This window comes from Balaenoptera acutorostrata, chromosome 8 (genome assembly GCF_949987535.1).
Source record: "Balaenoptera acutorostrata chromosome 8, mBalAcu1.1, whole genome shotgun sequence".
Lineage (NCBI taxonomy): Eukaryota > Metazoa > Chordata > Mammalia > Artiodactyla > Balaenopteridae > Balaenoptera > Balaenoptera acutorostrata.
The window spans coordinates 89,759,090-89,763,718 of record NC_080071.1 but is presented as its reverse complement, the minus strand read 5'-3'; the positions used below and the strand labels follow the sequence as shown (position 1 = coordinate 89,763,718).

Sequence of the window (4,629 nt, the reverse complement as noted above, 5' to 3'; positions counted from 1 at the left end):
TCTTCTTTTTCTAATTGCTTTAGGTGTAAGGTTAGGTTGTTTATTTGAGATGTTTCTTGTTTCTTGAGGTAGGATTGTATTGCTATAAACTTCCCTCTTAGAACTGCTTTTGCTGCATCGCATAGGTTTTGGGTCATTGTGTTTTCATTGTCATTTGTTTCTAGGTATATTTTGATTTCCTCTTTGATTTCTTCAATGATCTCCTGGTTATTTAGTAGTGTATTGTTTAGCCTACATGTGTTTGTATTTTTTACAGATTTTTTTCCTGTAATTGATATCTAGTCTCATAGCGTTGTGGTCAGAAAAAATACTTTATATGATTTCAATATTCTTAAATATACCAAGGCTTGATTTGTGACCCAAGATATGATCTATCCTGGAGAATGTTCCATGAGCATTTGAGAAGAAAGTGTATTCTGTTGTTTTTGGATGGAATGTCCTATAAATATCAATTAAGTCCATCTTGTTTAATGTATCATTTAAAGCTTGTGTTTCCTTATTTATTTTCATTTTGGATGATCTGTCCATTGGTGAAAGTGGGGTGTTAAAGTCCCCTACTATTATTGTGTTACTGTTTATTTCCCCTTTTATGGCTGTTACCATTTGCCTTTTGTATGGAGGTGCTCCTATGTTGAGTGCATAAATATTTATAATTGTTATATCTTCTTGGATTGATCTCTTGATCATTATGTAGTGTCCTTCTTTGTCTCTTGTTATAGTCGTCATTTTAAAGTCTCTTTTGTCTGATATGAGAATTGCTACTCCAGCTTTCTTTTGATTTCCATTTGCATAGAATATCTTTTTCCATCCCCTCACTTTCAGTCTGTATGTGTCCCTAGGTCTGAAGTGGTTCTCTTGTAGACAGCATATATACAGATCTTGTTTTTGTATCCATTCAGCCAGTCTATGTCTTTTGGTGGGAGCATTGAATCCATTTACATTTAAGGTAGTTATTTATATGTATGTTCCTATTACCATTTTCTTAATTGTTTTGGGTTTGTTATTGTAGGTCTTTTCCTTCTCTTGTGTTTCCTGCCTAGAGAAGTTCCTTAAGCATTTGTTGTAAAGCTGGTTTGGTGGTGTTGAATTCACTTAGCTTTTGCTTGTCTGTAAAAGTTTCAATTTCTCCATCAAATCTGAATGAGATCCTTGCTGGGTAGAATAATCTTTGTTGCGGGTTTTTCCCTTTCATCACTTTAAATATGTTCTGCTACTCCCTTCTGGTTTGCAGAGTTTCTGCTGAAAGATCAGCTGTTAACCTTATCGGGATTCCCTTGTATGTTATTTGTTTTTCCTTTCCTGCTTTTAATATTTTTTCTTTGTGTTTAATTTTTGATAGTTTGATTAATATGTGTCTTGGCGTGTTTCTCCTTGGATTTATCCTCTCTGGGACTCTCTATGCTTCCTGGACTTGATTGACTATTTCCTTTCCCATATTAGGGAAGTTTTCAACTATAATCTCTTCAAATATTTTCTCAGTCCCTTTCTTTTTCTCTTCTTCTTTTGGGACCCCTATAATTCAAATGTTGGTGCATTTAATGTTGTCCCAGAGGTCTCTGAGACTCTCCTTAATTCTTTTCATTCTTTTCTCTTTATTCTGCTCTGCAGTAGTTATTTCCACTATTTTATCTTCCAGGTCACTTATCCGTTCTTCTGCCTCAGTTATTCTGCTATTGATTCCTTCTAGAGAATTTTTAATTTCATTTCTTGTGTTGTTCATCATTGTTTGTTTGCTCTTTAGTTCTTCTAGGTCCTTGTTAAACGTTTCTTGTATTTTCTCCGTTCTATTTCCAAGATTTTGGATCATCTTTACTATCATTACTCTGAATTCTTTTTCAGATAGACTGCCTATTTCGTCTTCATTTGTTTGGTCTGGTGGGTCTTGACCTTGCTCGTTCATCTGCTCTGTGTTTCTCTGTCTTCTCATTTTGCTTAACTTACTGTGTTTGGGGTCTCCTTTTCACAGGCTGCAGGTTTGTAGTTCCCGTTGTTTTTGGTGTCTGCCTCCAGTGGCTAAGGTTGGTTCAGTGGGTTGTGTAGGCTTCCTGGTGGAGGGGACTTGTGCCTGTGTTCTGGTCGATGAGGCTGGATCTTGTCTTTCTGGTGGGCAGGACCGCATCTGGTGGTGTGTTTTGGGGTGTCTGTGACCTTATTATGATTTTAGGCAGCCTCTCTGCTAATGAGTGGGGTTGTGTTCCTGTCTTGCTAGTTGTTTGGCATAGGATGTCCAGCACTGTAGCTTGCTGGTCGTTGAGCGGAGCTCGGTCTTAATGTTGAGATGGAGATCTCTGGGAGAGCTTTCACCATTTGATATTACGTGTGGCTGGAGGTCTCTGGTTGACCAGTGTCCTGAACTCAGCTCTCCCACCTGAGAGGCGTGGACCTGACACCTGGCCGGAGCACCAAGACCGTGTCAGCCACACGGCTCAGAAGAAAAGGGAGAAAAAGGGAGAGAAAGAAAGAAAGAAAGAAAGAAAGAAAAGAAAGTTATTAAAGTAAAAACTTTTAACAATTATTAAAAATAAAAAATTAAAAAGTAATAAAGAAAAAAAAAAAGAAAGAAAGAAGAGAGCAACGAAACCAAAAAACAAATCCATCAATGATAACTAGCACTAAGAAGTGCACTAAAAAAAAAAAAAAAAGAAACGGACAGACAGAACCCTAGGACAAATGGTAAAAACAAAGTTATACAGAGAAAATCACACAAAGAAGCATACACATACACACTTATAAAAAGAGAAAAAGGAAAAAAAAATCTATATATATATTTTAAAAAAAGGAAGGGAGCAACCAAATCAATAAACAAATCTACCAATGATAATAAACTCTAAATACTAAACTAAGATAAACATAAAACCAAAAACAAATTAGATGCAGAAAGCAAACCCCAAGTCTACAGTTGTTCCCAAAGTCCACCATCTCAATTTTGGGCTGATTCATTGTCTATTCAGGTATTCCACAGATGCAGGGTACATCAGGTTGATTTTGGGGATTTAATCTGCTGCCCCTGATGCTGCTGGGAGAGATTTCCCTTTATCTTCTTTGTTCACACAGCTCCTGGGGTTCATCTTTGTATTTGGCCCCACCTCTCTGTGTAGGTCACCTGAGGGCATCTGTTCTTCGCTCAGACAGGAGAGGGTTAAAGGAGCAGCTGATTAGGGGGCTCTGGCTCACTCAGGCCAGGGGGAGGGAGGGGCACAGAATGCAGGGCGAGCCTGAGGTGGCAGAGGCCAGCATGACGTTGTACCTGCCTGGGGCATGACCTGTGTTCTCCCGGGGAAGTTGTCCCTGGATCACGGGACCCTGGCAGTGGTCGGCTGCACAGGCTCCCGGGAGGGGAGGTGTGGATAGTGACCTGTGCTCGCACACAGGCTTCTTGGTGGCTGCAGCAGCAGCCTTAGCGTTTCATGCCTGTCTCTCGTGTCCTCACTGATTGCCGTGGCTCGCGCCCGTCTCTGGAGCTCATTTAGGCGGTGCTCTGAATCCCCTCTCCTCACACACCCTTTTGGGAAGTCTGAGGTCTTCTGCCAGCGTTCAGTAGGTGTTCTGTAGGAGTTGTTCCACATGTAGATGTATTTCTGATGTATTTGTGGGGAGGAAGGTGATCTCCACGTCTTACTCCTCCGTCATCTTGAAGGTCTCCTCTATGCTGATTTTTAAAGAGCTCTGGGCAAGGAGCCCAGTGCATTTGCAGGAGAGGCTGAGGTCCTCTCTGGGTGTGACCTGGAGATGTTGCAGAGCGGCTCCTCCACTTCCTCTGCAGCGGGCACTCTGCCCGTCCTGATATTTACAAAGAGGAGACATGGAACAATGACATAAGAACCAAGAGGAGAGGGACACTTTCCAGGCACCCCTCCATGATAGGCAGGTGGTGAGCAAGCACAGTGGACCCCCAGCGAAGCTTAGGACCCGGGCATCTGGGTGGAGAGGAAATGAGCATCTCTGCTCACTCTCAGGTATTTTAGGCCCCCATAGTGACTGCTTTAGCCACAATGTTTGAACAATATTCCATCATTATTCCACTAGAGAAAAATAGAGTCAATACCTGGAGGTGCTGGGGATTGAACCCAGGGCCTCATACATGCAAAGCATGTGCTCTATCACTGAGCTACACCCCCTCCTAACTAGCCACCATGAGCTAAAGGCTTGTGGACGTGCATTGTCCTGTCCTACCCCATGGAGACTAATCAAGTTTTGCTCATTTGGAGGTTTCTGGGCCACCTTATGTCTCTTCTCCACAGCTGTCTATGGAGGGCGTGGGCTGAGTCTCCTGGGGGTCAGGGTTAGGCTGTGGTTGACAACAGTTTTGTGTCCAAGGGATCCCAGTTCCTACAGGAGAATTGTGATGCCTGGGCAGGCAGTGTGTAGGGCAGACTGCACCTGGTAGGTGCCTTAAGAGACATGGAGTTGGGCTGAGGGCAGCTACAAGAGGACGGTGGGACTCCTGGGTCCTCCCCACACCCCGGGGGAACCACTCCTCCATGCAGGGCACAGATGTGCCAACTCCTTGGTGCTGGGGAGACTGGACAGCTCCCCCACCTCCAGCAGAAGACAAAACCCCTGGGCTATGGGTGAAGGCTGGCGTGAGTGTAGCCTGGGAAAAAGCTGCACTTCTGAAAGCCTAGAGGG

General features: G+C 43.1%; 1 non-coding gene across 1 annotated transcript; it reads right to left on the bottom strand.

Moving 5' to 3' along the window:
* Window positions 1-4,046: 4,046 nt before the first annotated feature.
* TRNAA-UGC (transfer RNA alanine (anticodon UGC)) lies at window positions 4,047-4,118 on the bottom strand. The gene has a single exon. It is a non-coding gene; the product is annotated as a tRNA-Ala (tRNA).
* Between the last annotated feature and the right edge of the window lie 511 nt (window positions 4,119-4,629).